Source organism: Camellia sinensis, chromosome 13 (genome assembly GCF_055761805.1).
Source record: "Camellia sinensis isolate YWXY chromosome 13, ASM5576180v1, whole genome shotgun sequence".
Classification (NCBI taxonomy): domain Eukaryota; kingdom Viridiplantae; phylum Streptophyta; class Magnoliopsida; order Ericales; family Theaceae; genus Camellia; species Camellia sinensis.
Window position 1 is genome coordinate 77,842,963 of NC_138973.1, and position 23,186 is coordinate 77,866,148.

At 35.3% G+C, this 23,186-nt stretch overlaps 1 pseudogene; it reads right to left on the reverse strand.

Moving 5' to 3' along the window:
- Window positions 1-23,186, reverse strand: part of LOC114309679 (ABC transporter C family member 10-like) — a 142,134-nt pseudogene that overhangs the window by 113,175 nt on the left and 5,773 nt on the right.

Genomic DNA, 23,186 nt, shown 5'->3' on the forward strand with positions numbered 1-23,186 from the left:
GGGATGTCTGGCAAGGGAGACTTGTACGTGGAGATGTAATTCAGTAGGATGAGGGCTTTGCGCCTTTGAATGGGGAGATCTAGGAGCTTCTTTAGATCTCGGCTAGGGACGTAGGACTGCCAAAATCCCTTTGCTAGCTGAGGAAGAACTGCAAAAATGAACAGCAAACATTAACATAGACTAAAGAAATAAATTGACAAAGTCTTGACATAAACATAAGATTTTCACTTGGATGCAATTCTTACCCTTATCGTCTCTAAACACTGCTCGGTGCAGAGGAAAGAGGTGAAGATCGTCATCAGGTGCAAACTCCCAGTTGCCGGAGACGATCAAGTAGTCATCTCCAGCGCCTTTGTTGGAGTCTGGGAGGTCGGCTATAAGTTTGAAGGCGGTAGATCTGGGCTTGAGGTAATATGTGTAACCTTTGTCAAACTTAAGGCCACACATGGTGTAACAGAATTGGATATCGGCTAGGGTAATCCTAGCTTTTCTCAGCGTGCTAATTCGATTATGCCATTGATAACCCTATATGAGTTGATGGCTAATTGCATGGGGTTAAGTTTGTAGTAGTGGAGGACTTCTCGAAAAAGAATGTCTAAGGGAAATCGAACTCCACATTCAATGAATGTAACTACGGGGAAGGGCATGGAGTCTCCATCAGGCATAATAGAGTCTTCCTTCCCAACCAACCTGATTTGAACGTCGACTAGGATGGAGAACTCCTGACGGAAGTACTCTAGTTTGGTTGTGGTATCTACCCTCAACCTGAACATTCCCATGAGGTCGGCTTAAAAGTGCTTTGTGCTAGATTTCAGGAAAAAAAAAAAGAAAAAAAAAGACATTGGTAGGGGTTTGAGAACCTCGGCTAGACCCTAAACAGGCACCAAGGAAAGGATTTTGAAGATCTAAGGGGAAATTTGTTTCAGTTTTTCCTAAGTATATGGTTTTTAGGAAAATCCCAAGCCTAAAACTAAACACGCAAACAAATGTGCAAGGGCAAGAATTTGAAAAACAAGCCAAGAAAACAGAAAGAAACATGATTTAGAATCAAAGAAAGCAACATTAAAGAAACGTGGAAAGTTGCAAATTCATGAACATTGAGTAGGTGTGTGCAAATGTGCAATAATCAGGAGCAATGGAAAATGTTAAGCATCAATTCATATCCGAGGCAATGTTTAGAAACAATAAAAAAAAATGAAGTACAGATTTAATAGCAGCACAGGAACATTTAACAGATACAATGAAAGGCCAGTATGACAAAGAACAATAAAACAAATTCAAGAACAAGAATTGAGGTGCAATGTTTAAACATGGCAATCAGAATCGGAGAATGAATAAGGAATTTGAGCAGCAAGAGACATACAAATAGATTCATAACAGTATCACAGTCAAGAACAGTGAAAAACTAAAAGAAGAAATGAAGAAACTAGAGAACTTACCGCGTAAGGTCGAGGAAACGACGTCAGAGTGAGGCTCGCCGGAGTCAGATGGTGACAATCGTAAAAGCAAAATAATGAATGCTTCACCGGAAGCAGTGGACGAAGCACTTATAGGAGCTTGAAAACACGAAAATTGAGGTTTGGGTGAGAAATGTTAGAGAGAAAATTTAAGAAGAGGCAAATTGAATTTGCAAAAATGAAGAGATAGAGAGAGAGAGAGAGAGAGAGAGAGAGGCGTTTTGTCAAAAATATGAAAAGGCAGAAAAACATAATGAGATGCCTTGGACGACGTACTTGTCAGGCAGCGTGGGTAAAAAAGACGCACCCTAATAGAGCGTGTCAGGTACGAACCAATGAGAAAAGGACACGTGTATGAAATGGTTGGAAAGGCTGTGCACGACAGCTCATGCACAGTTAGAACTCTTGAAATTCTTGAAGTAATAAGGCAATAACCTCGGCTAGAGGTGCAACCTCGGAGGAAATTCTTAGAAAACTTGGTTCGTGATACTTGATCCTTGGTAAAGTGGACAGCTAAGTCCTGAATGACAACACGTGGCTAAGGTGACACAGAAGTGTCAGTCGTGGTGCCAAGTGGCTTGGTCATGCTGCCGAGATGATCTTGGCTAGGCCAAGGTTATCTGCGGAGATACCGGAATCCGAAGTAAGCCGATAAGGGACAAGAGTCCTAGAACAAGGGAGGATCTCAGTCTGGATAAAGATAAGGCTTAAGAAGAGTTTATCTCTATCTAGATGTGGGTCCATGATGAGCATTAAGCCTGAGTCCATTGAAGTGAGGCTTCTAAAGAGATCAGGTAACTGCTGGTTATAAAAATGGGGTACCCTCGTGGGTCTTAGGTATGTGTGATATACTTTGAGTAGTGACTTGTGAGTTTTACTCTGATTTAATATCTTTGAGAGATTATTGACTTGATCGTCGGAGTGCCCCCGGGTTGCGAACCACCACAGTATTCTAATCTTCTTGTTATAGTTTGTTAGGCTTAATCTATTCTGCCGGTGCTCTCCAGCTGAGTTCCCCTATTGGTTGTGTGGTCAAAAATCAACACCCACACTAACTATAGCTTTCATTAGTGAAACAAAAATAGGATGGGCACAAAGTGTGATGTATAACGGAAAGCCTAGACATATTCGTCAAAGACACAATACCGTTAGACAATTACTTTCACATGAAATTATTTCCATTAAGTGTATAAAGCCAGAGGATCCATTGGCAAAAAAGCTAGCCAGAAAGCAATTGTATTATTTATCAAGGGAAATGGGATTTAAACCTATTATTTAAAGTCACCATAATGGTAACCCAACTTAGTTAACTGAAGATCCCAATTCTAAGTTCAAAGGGACAACTGAATTATGGATGACTCTTGTATCACTAAAAGAAATTATCTCTTCCCCAAAGATTATCTCCTACCCATTTCTATGATAAAAAAGAGTGATACATACAACGTTTGTAGGGTGAGCTTTGCTCTTAATGACTCTTGTAGCTTGAATGTAGAAGTTGGGGTATAGCAGGATACTCCTTATAAGCGAGGTCACCTATATGAGTGTGAATTGGGCCAATTCTATAAGAATTGATAAGGCTAAATTCTTTAGAGCACTCATAAATACCAGGCATTGTTCAGGGCCATAATAAACACAACCGTGAGAACCAAGCTATGTTGGTGATACACTGTGTGTAGTCTATTGTCTTAGCATACACAAATAGCTGAACAATTCAAGACATCGTGTCCACTAGTTAGCCAATATGTCCGATAGGCTTTTTACTAAGGAATGTTCAAAGCCAAAAGCTACCTATCTCGATGCGATGTGTTACCTTTATGTACTCTTTCTTAGTCTGCATGTTGTCGCATGTCCATTGTCATCATTTTCCATTCATCTGAGGATTGTTGGAAAAATGGTTTGTGAAACCATGGGATGTGTTTGGTAATGCTTTCAAAAATTAACTACACCTTTACATTCGAATAACATCTTTGGTAAGAGTTTTCAAATCATAATTCTAAATCAATTTCAAAACACATTTTGAAAATATGTTTGGTAAGATTTTTAATTTTTGAATTTTGGGTGTACCCGATTGTCCGGCTGGACATCCTCCCGGACATCCAGCTAGTTGACCAAAACAGTGTAAATTTATTTTGTTTTATTTTTTTGGAATTGCCAATCACCACCGTTTATTTCGGGGAGGGGGGGGGAATTATATTTGTTTTTGATATTTTTTAAATATAGAAAAAAAATTTAGACCAAAATGACAAATTATTTTTTTGAATTGAATTTTAAAAAGAGTTTGGTTATAAATTTTGAATAGAATCTTGAACAAAGTTTTGAGTTGTGTGTTTGGTTACAAGTTATAAGTTTTTGAATTACATTTTGAAAATTCTTTTCAAAACTTACAATCAAACAAATTTTCTCATTTCATATGTCATATCAAAAACATCAAAACTCAATTCAAAACTCTTTTCAAAACTCATAACCAAACAAATTTTCTCTTTTCAAATCATAATTCCAAAACTCACAAACTCAAAATACAACTCTATTCTCAAATCATAATTCTAAAACTCTACCAAACACTACCATAAGTTTTGGTTGGTTTGTGAAACCATGAGTTTTGGCTGGTTGTTTGTGAAATCATTAATTTTGGCCAACTTTGAGCCTAATTTGAGATGAGATCTAGACACCGATTGGGGTGTGTTTAGGTGGAAACGCGTTCTTTGTCGAGTGGTGATTCACTTCCTATATATGGTTGTTCAAACCATTTTCTGAGTGAATGTGAAATTGACTCTGAATAATGCTTCGGCAACACGGTAGTTGAACGAATTCAAATTTGAATTCATCTCTGGTTTCGTCCAAAGACTCCGAAGTGTTCTAATGGAAATTCAATTTCAATTGTGATTTGGTTTCTTCTCCTGTAGGAGCATCTATCAAATTCTTGATAGAGGTTCATACGAAGAAGGTCGGTTTTATAGCCGAATTTGGAACAATGTGTTCACTGTGTTTCAGGCATATTCTCAAAAATGAATCATTTGGGAATGTCTGGCAAGGGAGACTTGTACGTAGCGATGTAATTCAGTAGGATGAGGGCTTTGCGTCTCTGAATGGGGAGATCTAGGAGCTTCTTTAGATCTCGGCTAGGGACGTAGGACTGCCGAAATCCCTTTGCTAACTGAGGAAGAACTGCAAAAATGAACAGCAAACATTAACGCAGACTAAAGAAATAAATTGACAAGGTCTTGACATAAACATAAGATTTTCACTTGGATGCAATTCTTACCCTCATCGTCTCTAAACACTGCTCGGTGCAGAGGAAAGAGGTGAAGATCGTCATCAGGTGCAAACTCCCAATTGCCCGAGACGATCAAGTAGTCATCTTCAATGCCTTTGTTGGAGTCTAGGAGGTCGGCTATAGGTTTAAAGGCGGTAGATCTGGGCTTGAGGTAATATGTGTAACCTTTGTCAAACTTAAGGCCACATACGGTGTAACAGAATTGGATATCCGCTAGGGTAATCCTAGCTTTTTCTCGGTGTGCCAATTCGATTATGCCATTGATAACCCTATATGAGTTGATGGCTAATTGCATGAGGTTAAGTTTGTGGTAGTGGAGGACTTCTCAAAAAAGAATGTCTAAGGGAAATCGAACTCCACATTCAATGAATGCAACTACGGGGAAGGGCATAGAGTCTCCATCAGGCAAAATAGAGTCTTCCTTCCCAGCCAACCTGATTTGAACGTCGGGTAGAATAGAGAAGTCTTGACGGAAGTACTCTAGTTTGGCTGGGGTATCAACCCTCAACCTGAACATTCCCATGAGGTCGCTTAAAAGTGCTTTGTGCTTGATTTTAGAAAAAAAAAAAAAGACACTGGTAGGGGTTTGAGAACCTTGGCTAGACCCTAAATAGGCACCGGGGAAAGGATTTTGAATATCTAAGGGGAAATTTGTCTCAGTTTTTCCTAAGTATATGGTTTTTAGGCAAATCCCAAGCTTAAAACTAAACACGCAAACAAAGGTACAAGGGCAAGAATCTGGAAAACAAGCCAAGAAAACAGAAAGAAACATGATTCAGAATCAAAGACAGCAACATTCAAGAAATATGGAAAGTTGCAAATTCATGAACATTGAGTAGGTGTGTTCAAATGTGCAATAATCAGGAGCAATGGCAAATATTAAGCATCAATTCATATCCGAGGCAATGTTTAGAAACAATGAAAAAAAATGGAGTACTGATTTAATAGCAGCACAGGAACATTTAACAGATACAGTGAAAGGTCAGTATGACGAAGAACAGTAAAACAGATTCAAGAACAAGAATTGAGGTGTAATGTTTAAACATGACAATCGGAATCAAAGAATGAATAAGGAATTCGAGCAGCAAGAGACATACAAATAGATTCATAACAGTATCACACTCAAGAACAATGAAAAACTGAAAGAAGAAGTGAAAAAACTAGAGAACTTACCGAGTAAGGCCGAGAAAACGATGTCAGATTGAGGCTCGCCAGAGTCAGACGGTGACAATTGTAAAAGCAGAACAATGAATGTTTCACTGGAAGCGGTGGACGAAGCACTTATAGGAGCTTGAAAACACGAAAATAGAGATTTGGGCGAGAAATGTTAGAGAGAGAAAATTTAAGATGAGCCAAATTGAATTTGCAAAAGTGAAAATATAGGGAGAGAGAGAGGAGTTTTGTGAAAAATACGAAAAGGCGGAAAAACATAATGAGATGCCTTAGACGACGTGCTTGTCAAGCGGCATGGGCAGAAACGATACACTCTAATAGTGCGTGTCAGGTACGAACCAATGAGGAAAGGACACGTGTATGAAACGGTTGGAAAGGCTATGCACGACAACTCATGTGCAGTTAGAACTCTTGAAATTCTTGAAGTAATAAGGCAATAACCTCAATTAGAGGTGCAACCTTGGAGGAAATTCTTAGAAAACTTGGTTTGTGATACTTGATCCTTGGTAAAGTGGACAACTGAGTCCCAGTTATATGAAGCCGATGAGTCATGATCTCGGTCAAAGAAGAATGAATTATTAGCCAACATGTAGAGTGGACAAACGATATAGGTTCCATCACCTCAGGTTGCCGAGGTAATAAAACCTAGGGGGCAGTTGTGCGGAAGTATTTTGTGAATGACAACACGTGGCTAAAGTGACACTGAAGTGTCAGTTGAGGTGCCAAGTGGCTTGGTCATGCTGCCGAGATGATCTTGGCTAGGCCGAGGTTATCTGCGGAGATACCGGAATCCGAAGTAAGCAAATAAGGGACAAGAGTCCTAGAACAGGGAAGAATCTTAGTCTAGATAAAGATAAGACTTAAGAAAAGTTTATCTCTATCTAGATGTGGGTCCAAGATGAGCATTAATCCTGAGTCTATTGAAGTGAGGTTTCTAAAGTGATCAGGTCACTGCTGGTTATAAAAGTAGGGTACCCCCGTGGGTCTCAGGTATGTGTGATATACTTTTAGTAGTGACTTGTGAGTTATACCCTGATTTAATATTTTTGAGAGATTATTGACTTAATCGTCGGAGTGCCCCCGGGTTGCGAACCACCACGGTATTCCCATCTTCTTGTTACAGGTTGTTGGGCTTAATTTATTCTGTCGGTGCTCTCCAACTGAGTTCCCCTATTGGTTGTGTGGTCAAAAATCAACACCCATACTAACTATAGCTTTCATTAGTGAAACAAAAATAGGATGGGCACAAAATGTGAGGTCTAATGGAAAGTCTAGACATATTCGTCAAAGACACAATATCGTTAGACAATTACTTTCACATGAAATTATTTCCATTAAGTGTATAAAGCCAGAGGATCCATTGACTAAAAAGCTAGCCATAAAGCAATTATATTATTTATCAAGGGAAATTGGATTTAAGCCTATTATTTAAAGTCACCATAATGGTAGCCCAACTTAGTTGACTGGAGATTCCAATTCTAAGTTTAAAGGGACAACCGAATTATGGATGACTCTTGTATCACTAAAGGAAATTATCTCTTACCCAAAGATTATCTCTTACCCATTTCTATGATAAAAATGAGTGATACATACAACATTTGTAGGGTTATAGCTTGAATGTTGAAGTTGGGGTATAGCAGGATATTCCTTATAAGCGAGGTCACCTATATGAGTGTGAATTGGGTCAGTTCTATAAGAATTGATAAGGCTAAATTCTTTAGAGCACTCATGAATACCAGGCATTGTTCAGGGCCATAATGAACACAACCGTGAGAACCAATCTATGTTGGTAATACACTATGTGTAATCTATTGTCTTAGCATACACAAATAGCTGAACAATTCAAGACATTGCGTCCACTAGTTAGCCAATATGTCCGATAGGCTTTTTACTAGGGAATGTTCAAAGCCGAAAGATACCTATCTCGATGCGATGTGTTACCTTTATGTACTCTCTCTTAGTCTGCATGTTGTTGCATGTCCATTGTCGTCATTTTCCATTCATGTGAGGATTGTTGGAAAAATGGTTTGTGAAACCATGGGATGTGTTTGGTAAGGCTTTCAAAAATTAATTACACCTTTACATTTGAATAACATCTTTGGTAAGAGTTTTCAAATCATAATTCTAAATCAATTTCAAAACACATTTTGAAAATATGTTTGGTAAGATTTTTAATTTTTGAATTTTGGGTGTACCCGATCGTCCGGTTGGACATTCTCCCGGACGTCCAGCCAGTTGACCGGACAGTGTAAATTTATTTTATTTTATTTTTTTGGAATTGCCAATCGCCACCTGTTATTTGAGGGGGGGGAATTATATTTGTTTTTGATATTTTTTAAATATAGAAAAAAAAAATTTAGACCAAAATGACAAATTATTTTTTTGAATTGAATTTTAAAAAAGAGTTTGGTTATAAATTTTGAATAGAATTTTGAACAAAGTTTTGAGTTGTGTGTTTGGTTACAAGTTATAATTTTTTGACTTACATTTTGAAAATTATTTTCAAAATTTACAACCAAACAAATTTTCTCATTTCATATGTCACATTAAAAACTTCAAAACTCAATTCAAAATTCAATTCAAAACTCTTTTCAAAACTCATAACCAAACAAATTTTCTCTTTTCAAATCATAATTCCAAAACTCACAAACTCAAAATACAACTCTATTCTCAAATCATAATTCTAAAACACTACCAAACACTACCATAAGTTTTGGTTGGTTTGTGAAACCACGAGTTTTGGCTGGTTGCTTGTGAAACCATAAGTTTTGGCTAGTTTGTGAAACCATGAATTTTGGCCAACTTTGAGCCTAATTTGAGATGAGATCTAGACACCAATTGGGGTGTGTTTAGGTGGAAACGCGTTCTTTGTCGAGTGGTGATTCACTTCCTATATATGGTTGTTCAAATCATTTTCTGAGTGAATGTGAAATTGACTCCGAATAAGACTTCGGCAACACGGTAGTTGAACGAATTCAAATTTGAATTCGTCTCTGGTTTCGTCCAAAGACTCCGAAGTGTTCTAATGGAAATTCAATTTCAATTATGATTTGGTTTCTTCTCCTTCTAGGAGCATCTATCAGATTCTTGATAGAGGTTCATACAATGAAGGTCGGTTTTATAGCCGAATTTGGAACAATGTGTTCACTGCGTTTCAAGCGTATTCTCAAAAATGAATCGCCGAAATTTGAACAGATCTATGGCTGTTCACAATGCCATTTCAGAGTCTATAAATACTCCACTCATCCTGAGTTGTAGGATATAGAAATTCGAATTGAGTTAGAGAGTTCAGTCACTTCAATTTTGAAGTAAAAAATTGCTCTATGTTCTTGGTGTTTCTCACGTAGATTTCTGCATTAGTCTTTGAGTCTTGGGAAGAGTACAACACAAGTTTGGTTCGCCATATTTGAGATCGTTGTGTTGCGATCTTAGATTCTAGTCATTGTATGCTAGGAGGTTAGTGCCAATAACCGGAGCACTTTGGCGAGAGCGAATTAAACCTTAAGAAAATTGTGACCAACACAAATCTCGACTAATTTCGGTATTGTACTCTTTTGTGTTATAATTTCTAATTTATGTTTCTAGTATAATTTTCTTGCATTTTTGTTTGAAGTGTCGTTGTTATGGTTTATTATTCTGTTTTTTTCTGAAATAATTTTAATATTTCTTTCTCTTTTTTTCTTTATTTTAATTATAAGTTAAACCCATAATCATTGATTCACACTTATATCCACTTTGTAACTAAATCAAATTATGAAAAATGCTTTGGACCTCTAATTTTTGAGCTCTAAAGGTAACTCTAATGAGTTGGCAGTGGACTCCACCTACAGTGATTTAATATTTTGGTCTTGGTTTGTTTTTATTTTATTTTTTTTGTTCATTACCATGTCATTAATGCTCTATTAGAACACCAAAATTAGTGGTCTGAATCATTATTGTTAAATTATATCATTGATAATAACTTATGTATAGGGATATGAATGAGTGAGATAGTGGGATTGAGATGAGTGTAGTGTATGACAATCTTGGAGAGAGATGGGAAGAGGACAAGTCTGGTATTGGGAAGATAAAAGTTCCGACGAGAGAGAGAGTGAGTCATTGGATTTTTTTGATCTGGAGAGAGTTGTTGGATGACGATGAATTAATGGAGAAGAGAGGAATTATAATATTAAAAAAGAGATTACAAGGCTCTCTCATCGAGCCACACATGTTGGTAAAATTAAAGTCATTAAAAAAAAATGAGATAGATGTTTCAAAATGATAAGTTGAAAACTCACCCCGTGTATACATATTTTCGGTCGGTCGGTCAGATTTTGGTCGGGTAGAGCATTAGGAATCCGATGTTCGAACCACGAATCATTTTTTTTTCAATCAACACCTGCAGCCGACAGAGTATGCAATCGAATCCGCCTGTGGGTTGTCGGGTCAGGTCGGTCGGGGTCGGAGAAGTTTATGAACAGCCCTAGTTGAGGGCTTTTTTTTTTTTTTAGTGTTTCAAGGATTAAATTTCCAGAAAAAAAAATGCTATTATCTTTAGCTAATTTTTTAGTATGAAGTATGAAATGTTTTAAAAGTTAAAAGTCAGAAAATAATTATTGAGCTGAAATTAACAGAAAAATCTACTGGAACTTTGGGAATTTGTGATACATGTATTATGCAGCTGCCTATATCACTAGGAAACTTTATAGAGAGGCATGAACATTGTTTATACTCTTAAATTTTCTTTTTCTTTTTTTCTTTTTTCTTTTTTCCTTTTTTTTTTCTGAATGTGTAGGGGAAAAATTCAGGAGTATCGTTAGGGTTTTTCAGATTGTTGTGATCAGGCTATGGAATTGATATTTACTTCTCTGTTTTTGGAAAGAAGAATCCATTTTGGTGTATTAGTGATTGAAAATTGCTCTATGTTCTTGGTGTTTCTCACGCAGATTTCTGCATTAGAGTCTTTGAGTCTTGAGGAGAGTACAACACAAGTTTGGTTCGCCATATTTGAAATTGTTGTGTTGCGGTCTTAGATTCTAGTCATTGTATGCGAGGAGGTTAGCACCAATAGCCAGAGCACCTTGGTGAGAGCGAATTAAACCTTAAGAAAATTGTGACCAACACAAATCTTGACTAATTTCGGTATTGTATTCTTTTGTGTTATAATTTCTAGTTTATGTTTCTAGTATAATGTTCTTGCATATTTGTTTGGGAAAATGACTGAGGCCCTCAGTGAGGGTGAACCCTAGCATCCCCACTGTTTTTTAATTGGCTGGGAATTTTTTTTTTTTTTTTTTTTATTTCAAACCTTGCTCTCACAGCACGGTTGATTTGTTTGAAGTATTATTGTTATGGTTTATTGTTTTGTTTTTTTTCTGAAATAATTTTAATATTCTCTTTCTCTTTTTTGCTCAATCACTGATTCACAGTTACATCTACTTTGTAAGTAAATTAAATTATATCATTGAGAATAACTTATGTATAGGCATATCAATCAGTGAGATAGTGGGATAGAGATGAGAGTGTAGTGCATGACAGCCTTGGAGAGAGAGAGAGAGACCACTTGTTTTAGGAAAGAAGACAAGACTTGTATTGGGAAGATAAGAGTTCAAATGAGAGAGAGTTATTGGATTTTTTTTGATCTGGAGAGAGTTATTGGATGACGATGAATTAATGGAGAAGAGAGGAATTATAATATTAAAAAAGAGATTACAAAGCTCTCTGATCGAGCCACATATGTTGGTAAAATTAAAATCATTAAAAAAAATGAGATATGATGTTTTAAAATGATAAGTTAAAAACTCACCAACAAATGATATTGGGTCCCGTGAAAACTATACTTAAATAAATATTTTTGGTCGGTCAGTAGGATTTTAGTCGGATAGAGCGTTAGGAATCCGATGTTCGAACCACGAATCATTTTTTTTTAATCAGCACCTGCAGCCGACAGAGTATGCAATCGAATCCGCCCGTGGGTTGTCGGGTCAGGTCGGTCGGGGTCGGAGAAGTTTATTAACAGCCCTAGTTGAGGGCTTTTTTTTTTTAGTGTTTCAAGGATTAAATTTCCAGAAAAAAAAATGCTATTATCTTTAGCTAATTTTTTAGTATGAAGTATGAAATATTTTAAAGGTTAAAGTCAGAAAATAATTATTGAGCTGCAATTAACAGAAAAATCTGCTGGAACTTTGGGAATTTGTGATACATGTATTATGCAGTTGCCTTATATCACTAGGAAACTTTATAGAGAGGCATGAACATTGTTTATACTCTTAAATTTTCTTTTTCTTTTTTTCTTTTTTCATATTTACTCCTCTGTTTTTGGAAAGAAGAATCCATTTTGGTGTATTACTGATTGAAAATTTTGTTACTGCTTATTTATCAAAAAAATAAAAATATTGTTAATGCTTGGACAAAATTCATTTGTACAACCTTTTGACTTGAAAAAGGATGATGAGATATTGATATTTGTTATTCCTTTGTTACATGGTTCCCATAGGTACCCACACATTGCTTAGATTTTTGCCTAAAAAATCTGAAAAAAATTAATACGAGTCCAAGCATTTTTTTTGTGATCATTCTTTAAACTTATTAACTGCTGGACTAATGTAATTAACAAAAAGGCTCTCTTTCTATATTATTGATACGAAAATGTTATTTTAAATTACCTGTTTATCCGTAGAATGCTAGAATTTTGTAGAAAGAACTGATACACATTTGCTCTCTTTTGTTTTCTGGAACTTTTTTATGGGAAAATATATCCTATCCATATTATTTACGTTTCTAGTTTGGATAGACATGTGTATTTTGTCAAAAAGTTACTATAAATTGTCATATATTTTTCTGCACATCTTTTCATAAAAAATAAAAAACGATCCTAGTATAGTGTCGGATGAATGGCTTCCTTTCTCCATTTTTCTGTCTTTCTCTAGCTACCCATTTTAGCTAATATTGTTTCTCAAGCATGACAAATCTAGGTAAGGACATTAGAGTAAAAGTTCTGAACTTGATGTAGTATGATGTGCGAGAAGAAACGGATTTCTCTATGCTTTTTCTTAGATGGACTTTTTTCCAAGGCTTGGATTATTGCAGCTTATTATAATATTTATCTATAGCTATATTTTTACTGGTGGCACAATTTTGGGGAGAGGGTAATGATGGTGTGCTCTGTTGTGGAGGCATTGGTGGTGGAGACCCTTTTGGCTGCTCAAGGACCTCTTGCTTGCCTTCTCATGGTAACTCTTAAGTTGTTCGCACTCCTCAAACCTTTGCTCTAATGCTCAATCAAAGAATCTTTCGTCTTTCCGTTTAACTTTTTGGTCCTTGATCGTCTTCAGTTGCTTGAGATTATTATGACCATAACCCAAGTTCTGAATTCCAAACAAGCTTCTTCTTTCATCGAAAACAAGCAGCTTTTCCTAATTGACTGGTGTGGATGGCCTTCACCTTGTCACCGTATAAGATTTATAGTACCCTCACTTTTTCATATTTTTTTCGACTATGGAATTTTTTCAAGAAATTTGCATTAGATTTATAGTGCTAATTCAGACTATATCGTTGATGCACAGGTAGCAATCTGGGACAGCCAGATGGGCATTGCTCTTGCCTGAAGTGGGTACCTCGTATAGGCATATTTGTTGTTGCATCCTCAGTTTTCACGTTTCAGACACTTAGAGGCTGTTTGGTAACGTTGTAATATATACCAAAAAGCTTACCTCCCATATTTCTTAAAATTTTCTCTGTTATTGAAAATTTCTCTGGGATTTGAAATTTTACCATTATGGTTACGTCCCTGCTCTGGTTATCTCATCTTACTTCACGAATCTAGGATCCAAAAAGGGGTACATGTATCATGCTCTATATTGAACCATACCTTTTCGTTCTTAGTCTTCAAAATGTTTCCACAGACAATGGTTCAATACATCAAACGGTGGAGTTTCTTTGGCATGTTTAATTTTCTATGACCATCTTAATTTATGTTGCTTTGTAGATTTTTTTTGGTTAGTTATGTGCTTGTATGTTTAATTTTCTCAGTTATTGAAAATTTCTCTGGGATTTGAAATTTTCTTTGGCTAGATTGATTTATTTGGTTACAACCACTTAATACTCTCCTCTGTGTGTGTAATTTTCTCTGACCATATTACTTTTCCCTAGTATGTTTAATTTTCTCTAGCATGTTTGATTTATTTGGTTAAAAACCACTTAATATTCTCTCGCGTGTGTGTAATTTTCTCTGGCATGTTTAATTTTCTCTAACCACATTAATTTACGTTGCTTCTTTAATTTTCTCTGGCTAGTTGTGTGCTTGTAACTGTAATTTTCTCTGGCATTTGAATTTTTTTGACCAAATTTATACTTCTATTCATTTATGTGGCTTCTTTGATTTTCTCTACCTAGAATTTTCTATAGCATTTGAGATTTTCTATAACATTTGAATTTTTTTCTAGAATTTCATGTTGACATCTTTATGTTTTCATTGTCTAAAAATGGCAAAACGCAACAGCAACAAAACAGTAGAAACACCACAAAAGAAGCAGAAAGTCTATAAGTCTGCCACTTATGATCTGAGATCAAAACACAGTAGCAACAAAACACACCAGAAACACCACAAGCAAAATAGAAAGTCTCTCACACTGCCAGTTACGAGCTGAGATCTAAAGGCAGCAACAAAACGCCAGAAACACCACACAAAAAAAGAAGTTCAAGTCCAAGTTGCAACTAGCATCAAGAAGAAGACACCAACTAGAATGGTCTCAAGCTCAAAGGGAAAGAGACCCACCAGACTTCAAGGAAAGAGAGCAAATTACAGCATTCAATACTGATCAAACCTCTCATCTGTTGTGCCCTTTTTTTTTGAAACACTTGAATTCAATTCAAACCAACTTATAGAGCTCCAAAAAACACCATTTTGTTATTTGATCCAAGCTCTAACCATAGGAAGGATGGATGCAAAGAGATGTAGGAAATAGAATGATGATGTAGTTGCAGTTATCCAAAGATACAATGAAAAGAACAAAGAATTCACCATTGGTAAGAAGAATTTGACCTTCTCAATCAATGACATGATCTTGATTTTTGCATTGGAAGGTGGTAAAGGTACCATGTCATTGAAATACACAAAGAAGCCAAACACACCATTCCTAAGGCGAAGATTTCCAAAGGCAACGAGGATAACTGGTCCTGTACTGAAGCAGACATTGACAAAAGCAATGAAAGGGAAGTAGCCAAATGACTTTAAAGATGTAGCAATCATTGTTACCCTCTACTTGTGTCTAACCTTATTTTTTGCAACAAGTAGGGATTCAATAAGGTGGGTTTTTATCAAGTATGTAGAACCGCTTGAAGCAATGAAGAAGTATGATTGGGCAGAAGCAATAACAACAACATTGATCGATTCTATACAAGCATTGCACAAAATTCCAAAGAAAGTTACAAGGTGTGTGATTGCCTTTCTAGTAACCATAATTTTCATTTGCATTTACATTTATGATACTTATATTTTTGTGTGTTCGGGGAAATTTAATTATTTCAATTCTCATCACAGTATTGACTATGCAAACATGCAAATATCATCGACTGGAAAGAAAGTAACACCACCGACTTCCCAAGATATGCCAAGAATAACCTACAAAAATTGAGCAACCAATTGTAGAAGACACCAATCAAGTCTCTTACACATCAATAGGTTACATTTCTATTGCAACTATCATCCTTACTATTTATTCATCTCAGTGAAATTTCAATATTTTCTAATAAAAAAACCCTTCTATTACAAGTAGATAAAGAAGTGCTAACTAAAACTGCATCTAAAGAGAATTGTCTTGGAAAAAACAAGAAGAAGAAGCACAAAAGGCAATAGCTAAATTCAAGCAAACAGTTGAAGATTCATTTGAAGAAGAGGAAGAGAATGAAGAAGTAGAAGCCAATGAAGAAGAACAAAAAGCAAATAATGGAGAAGAAGAAGAAAGCAATGGAGAAGAGGAAACCAAAGAAGGCAAAGAAGAAGAAGAGGGCAGTGAAGAACAAAACAAAGAGGAAAGTGATAAAGAAGATAACAATGAGCGCATGAACCAACAACACGATAGCATTTGTGGCTCAACATTGAAATAGTATCAAGAATCTAAGCGAACAACGGATGCTCGAATTGCTAATCTACGTGAAAGACTAAGGGTCTAATTTCAAAATACAAGAAGATCAAAAATGGAATTAATTACTTGAAGAGAAGGACATTGCAGTAAGAACCTTGACAACAAAGAATTTAGAGCTTCAGGAAAGAGAGAGCACAAGCCAACTGAGACTAAGGATGTTGGAGGTTGAAAAAGAAGATAATGAAAATACGATGCAACAGTTGAGTGATTCAATTTCAAAGCTTGAAACTGAAAATACTAGTTTGCATGAACAAATTTAAGATTTATCTATCCAACTAGCAACACAACCATACCTAACATCAAAATGAGTTCACCTCCAAGGTCAGTAAAAATCTTGAACCACAGAAAGTTATGTTATTGTGTCAACATAACTTAGAGAAATTTCTATTTACCGAATTTTCACAAAAGTGCAACAAGAGCTAGTAGTAGACCAACAACAAGTGAAATAAGTGTAAGAGACAAACCAACAACAAGAACCACACAAGAAGGACAAAGACAATAGTAATTTTCTTTGGAATTTGAAATTTCTTTGACCACATTAGTCTCCAATTATTTTCTGTGGCTTCTTTATTTTTCTCTGTCTATTTGCTTCCGTGTGTGTATAATTTTCTCTGGATTTTGTAATTCTCTAACCACATTGATTTTTTTGGTTTGTTTGATTTTCACTGTGTACAGTTGGAATGCAAGTGCAACAATAGCCAACAGGCTAAAAAGAAAGAATAGTAGACAAACAACAAGCAAAAGCAAAGGCAAGAGTCTATGGTAACTAAAAATATTGACTTAAATAAATTTACATATTGAATTCTGATTTTGTTACTTCAGAAAAATTTATGTTTTATTGAAATTTCATCGTCGTACTATAGTGAAAAAATATCCTACATCCATTATAAAGAATTTGAAGGCAAAGGAAAGGAAAGCAAAACCCTGACTTTGAATATCCCAGAGTTACAAAGATGACTAGAGCTTCAAAGCAAGATGCAAAGCCAATAGACCAAACTGCCAAAGATGAAGAAATTTTTGATGTCAATGACTATGTCTAGCCTCAACCAACAAATCCCATAAAATTTTGGGTAGCGTTTGGTAGAGTTTTAGAATTATGATTTGAAAATAGAATTGTATTTTGAGTTTGTGAGTTTTGGAATTATGATTTGATTGCGGAAATTTATTTGGTAATGAGTTTTGAATTGAGTTTGAAATTTTTGATCTAACATATAATTTTTGATTCAAAAACTTACAACTCATAACCAAACATACAATCCAAAATTCTATTCAAAGCTCATAAAGCAATTTTAAAAATTTTTGAAAATATTTTTTATTTAAAATATAAAAATAACAGGTGCAAAAAAAAAATGCGAGCACTATTTCGGTCAATCGGCTAGACGTCCGGGGGGACGTTTGGGAGGATAACTGGGTAGACGTGTTTTGAAAAGTGGGTGTAAAATCAACTTTTGAAATTCTAACCAAACAACACACCCAAACCAAGGGGTGAAATTGCGTTTGGAAGTGTCCACCAAACACAGCCTTGGATTTTCTCATCAAGTCTACCGGTTACAAAACTGGTCAAAGAACATGTCAAACATATCTTGCAGCACATATCGAATGTGTCTAGACTAGAGCAAGTACAACAATTAAAGTATAAGATAACAAACATCAGTTTACTAACTTATATTGCATTAAAAACTGTTAAATCCCTTCTTTGCCATCTTGTAGGGCTTTCATTTGGACAAGCGAGTTGTGTTAGGATTTGATCATTCCTAACCAAGATTGGTGAGATACGAAATAGCAAACAACAAAAAAATTAACGAATCAAACAAATCACATACACACGAACACAAGGATTTGCGTGGTTCACCCTAGAATAGGGTTACATCCACAGCTATTGTGGTTTTCACTATGACGAAAAAAATACAACTCTCTCTTAACCTAAAAGAGGCGCCCCTCATCTATTTATAAGCATAGAATTAAGGTTGCACGGAAGCACATGGGAATTATGAAAGTACCCCCCTGGACCCCCCTTCCCCTTGGGGGGAGGCCCTTCCAAACCCCCTATTGGACCCAATATTTGAGTAAACAGTAAGGTTGAGTGAACAGTATTTATCAGGGACCACCGACCTAGCAAGTTGAATCTCATTTCTTTCGAAGATATTAAAAACCTAACAAAAGAAAAGGAAATTGCCAACCATGTAAGTCCATTAAATTTCTCTGTCATGTTGCATAAACCTTTATAAAACAATGTTACAATTATAAATGATATTTGTAGGTCATTGATAGTTACAGAAAGATACTCTTTGCTGACCAAAAGACAAAAGGACAACAAACAACTTCATTTTTTTTCACTTGCATGTGCTTGGTATGTTACTTAGTACTCTCTTATTTGATTTTCACTAGAATTTTCTTACTGTTTGTAACGGCTCCTGTCGAGACCCAACCCTTATTCCTTTTTGTATAAAGATAGTTGTATTAAAAAGGTTTTTTGTTGAAAATTGGACTTAACTCGAAAATTTTCTATGTATGGAAATTGGATTTTTCAAAACTTATGATTTTCAAAATAATTTTTGGTGGTAATTGTTCCTTATATATTAAATAGTCTAATTTGATTTTGTGAGATTTTTCTAATTTGATTTGATTCTACTTCAACGTCAAACCTAGAAATTTCAGTCAAAAAATTATTATGTACAAAAACTTGGGGAACCACTTTTTGATTTAATTGGATTTTTATTTTATTTTTTTTGTATTTTTCTTTAAATCCAAATGGGGGTATTTCCTTATTTACATTGTAAACTTAAGTAAATGAAATATAAATGTAAGAGACTAAATGAAAACATTTACTTAAATGATTACAAGTGGAAATAAGGTTAATGTGCAGGGAGTGCCTTAGGAAATGAGTTTGTGAGGCTATGTCTGTCTAACAAATCTCAGTTCACTCGAGCACAAGAGTGAGTGCTCGAGTGGTCTGCTCCTTACGCCTAAAATTTTGGGACCCTTCATTCTTCGCTCGAGTGCAAGAGTGAGCGCTCAAGCGGTCTGTTTGGAATCAGCCACTTAAATTCGATCTTTTGCTTTATTTTTTCTCACTTTTTCTTTCTGTTTGTTTTCCCTCTCTTCTTCCAAAAAACCCTACCCCTAAACCCTTAATTTCACCCATTTTCTTCAAGAGATCATCCAAGATCTTGTCCTAAAGACGAAGAGGAAGTGAAGATCAACGTTTCTACTAGTTGAATGGCATCATCTTCAAAGTTCTCCTTGGGTTTTCATCTTCTTGTCTCCATATTCGAGGTAGGGGTACTTTTAACATAGTATATCTATGATTCGTGATGTATATGTGGTAATTTCTTAGTTATACTTATGTATGAGATGGATGTGTTAGATTAGGATGTTGATGCACAAAAAGGGATTTTCGTGCAAGATTTGGAAAAGTTTTGAATAACTATTGATGGTAAAGGTTGTTGATGATGAATAATTGTTTTTAAAATGCCAATGAGGAAAAAGCCCCAAATTTTGTTTAACCCTAGTTTTGATTTTGCTTTAGAGGATGAGTTTTGTTCAATTGATTCTTAAATCTTGAAATTGGGTGATTGTGGTAATGGTGTTGAGACATGAGGTTTTGTGAACCTTCTTGAATAAATATATTGAATAGATGAATGTGGAAATTGTGGAATTGAGAAGTTGGAGTAATCTCCTGTTGTTGGTGTGTTAAATCTTATTTATGAATTGAATAAACCTTAAGTAAATTGAATTTAAAAACTCATGCATTATGTGCATTATAATTTTTCTCATGTGATTTTACAGTCTTGTGGATATTTGGAAAATGTCAAAGGGTATAAATAGCATGAGTCTTGGTAGTTGAGTCGGGTTTTGGGAAACGAGTTGTGTGTTGTATTTGATACTCGTGCGGGGAGTCCAGGTGTCCAATTACCCTGTCTTGAGCTTATCGCCAGACAAATGTGAGAAAATATTTTTAGGTGTCCACAAGCCCGCCGTTTTTAGAGTCGGAAAATGTGGGAAAACTTGGTTTTGGATGTCCACAAGCCCATTGTTTCGAGAGTCAAAAAATGTGGAAGGGAAAGGTTTTGGGTGCCCATCGCCCTGTTATTTTTAGAGTCGACAAATATAGAAATATTTTTTGTATACAAATCTATATATGTATATATGGTTTTGTGGCTCTTGCTTGAGACTCATAGCATATTTACCACCCCATGGTTGTGGATGAGACTTTGAATGGAAATCATGCATTGAACATTTTTTATTTTTAAAAGAGAAAATATGGATTTTATCTTAAGATGTACATAGCATGATCATATGCATTTTAATCATTTACATACCCTGTTAATAGTACTCTTACTGGGCATTAGCTCATCCCTATCATAACAAACATTTCAGGTTGTGACGATGTGCCTCCACTCTGCTAGGAATTGTTGGAGATCTTGATGGAGCACGGAAGCTCACTTTGGATGTTTTATGTGATTATAGCCACCGGGCTTATGTGTTTGGGATAGAATTCCATTTATGTGTGTAATCAAGGCCCTAGCCTTAAAAGGTGTAAGCCCTATTTGGGCATTTCCTTGTATTTCTTTTATTTCTTGAACTATAATGTATTATTGTTTTGAACACTAAGGTTGTAAAGTGAAATGTAACTTCTATGAGAAATCTAATGAGAAGAAATAAACATTGGACTTGTAAATGGCTATACGTCAATTCATTTTCTTCAACTCTTTCTTGACATTTTGAAATTGGAGATTAATAAAAGATCAGTAATTATAAAATGGGTTAAAATATCGGGGTATGACATACTTTTTCCTTTTGAGCTACTTCTTGAAGCCAGTTGTGTCCTAGTGTGTGAAAATTTTGTGACTTGTCTAGTTGTGTGCATGTGTCTTAAAATTTCTTTGCTATTTCAAATTTCTTTTTGTCCAATTAATTTATTTTTCTTTTATATTTTCAGAAAAAATTTCAAAAAATTCATTATGAGTTTAGCCAAACTTTGTGATCTACCGACCATTTGAGAAAATCCATTGTTGGAATTCTGAAGAGGCACATAATCCATCATTTGTCAAACATCTATTTTGCATTTTGACTTCCCAAATTCATTTCTAAAACTCCAACTTCAAAATCACATGCATATATGTATATATAAATTTTTATGTAATTTATTGTATATGAGATTGAAGATGTAAAATAACAAATTAATATGACAATGAAATTTAAAATCGTATCAAGACCTAGATCAATAAAACAAAAAGACAGATAACAATTTGTAAGGAATAGATGGTGCAGAGTAGCTTTATTTTTTTCACCAAATTGGCAACAGTATAAATCATCCCATAGTAAAATACCCTCTTAGTTAGTAGCAAGCTTGCTACAAATCTTCAGACTTCCCACTGGAATTTCTAGAATGGTACCAATACTCATTAACAAGTTGCCCAAATAGCGAGCCCTCTTTGCTCATGAGCTTCATTGGTTAATCATACTCTACTAATTGTCCTGCATTTGTAAACAAACAAGAGAAAAAAAAAATCATTGTATCGCTTATAAATTTTTGGTAAATAATGGTTCATATCAATATAATCAGGATGTGAAGTTGACTTACCATCGCTAATAGCAAGCACCATTGTGCAGTCCATCACAATTGGTATTCTGTGGGCTACTGTGATAACAGTGCAATCCTCAAATTCTGTCTTTATGATTTTCTGAATGATAGAGTCCGTTGCATTGTCAATTGAAGCAGCGGCTTCATCAAGCACTAGTATCTTCCTTCTCTTCAATAGTGCACGTCCCAAACAAAACAACTGCCATTGTCCCATGCTCCAGTTTGATCCATTTTGCATAACTACAAACTGTTTTGTTAGTCCAACAATTTGTATATATATGTCTATCTATACTCTTTGCAAAGTACAAGCCCTTTTCTTTATCTTGAATAGCCTCCCGAAGCTGACATTTTTCAAGAACCTTCCACACATGATATAGCAATGGTATTAATTAGTCCAAGCAGGTTTAGTTGCAAATTAAGTGTGATAACATTTAATTTTCTAATTAACTATTGCATTTGTATTTTAGATCCACAATTTAGCTGAAAAATTGTTTGTTTGTACCATAATTTAGATTTAATGTGTAGTAGAAACCTTACCTCCCATATTTCTTGTTCCATATGCTCTTCTAAAGGGTCTAGGTTATATCTCACGGACCCACTAAAGAGAGTTGGATCTTGGGGTATGACACTAAAGTGTGATCTAAGGTCATGAAGCCCAATTGTACTTATATTTAGGTCATCTATGACAATCATTCCCTCTGTAGGTTCTACTAGGTGAAACAAGGCACTGATCAAAGTTGTTTTTCCACTACCGGTCCTGCCAACAATTCCAATTTTGTTCCCTCCTTCAATTATGCAGCTAATCCCTCGAAGTACCAAAGGTGCATTAGGCCGATACCTAACCTGCTTAAATACCATTTTTTTTTCTTTAGCATACTATACTATACATAAAAAAGAGATTGCATTAATTACAATAAGGGTAAATTACATTAACCTTCCTAGAGACTTATGTTGTGTTTGGTTGAGGGATTGGTGGAGGGATTTGGAAAGGGAAATGAAAATGGAAAAGGTAGGTGAAATGTGAATAAAACATACCTATATTTTACCTAGTTTCACACACATTTTCCCTTTCCTTTTCCAAATCCCTCTCCAAATCCTCCAACCAAACACAACGCTAGAGAAAATATAGTAAGCCTTAAAAGTTTAATATAATGACATTGTGCTCTTTTAAGATTTTAATTCACAGAACACTTAGCCTAATTTTTATCAGAAATTCATTTGTCATGTAAATGAAAAATGATGTTTTCATCACTTTTACATTGAAATATATCTTACTTTGTTTATCTTTGTATCTTCACACTTTAGTTCTGAAATCTTTTGCCTTGCTTAAAAGGAAACTGATGTAATTGTACTAAAATTTAGGATTTGCTATATTTTCTTCGAACCTCAGGGGAGCCTAGTGTAATTTACCCTTACTATAATAAAATATTTGGGTAATTCTATTTCCACCCCCCTAATAAACTCAGGGCAAATCTTTTCTCAATACACCTCCCTATTAATTTAATTATTAAGTTATTATCTCAACCCACATCCTTAAAATTATAAATAAATCCTTCACTCATATACACACA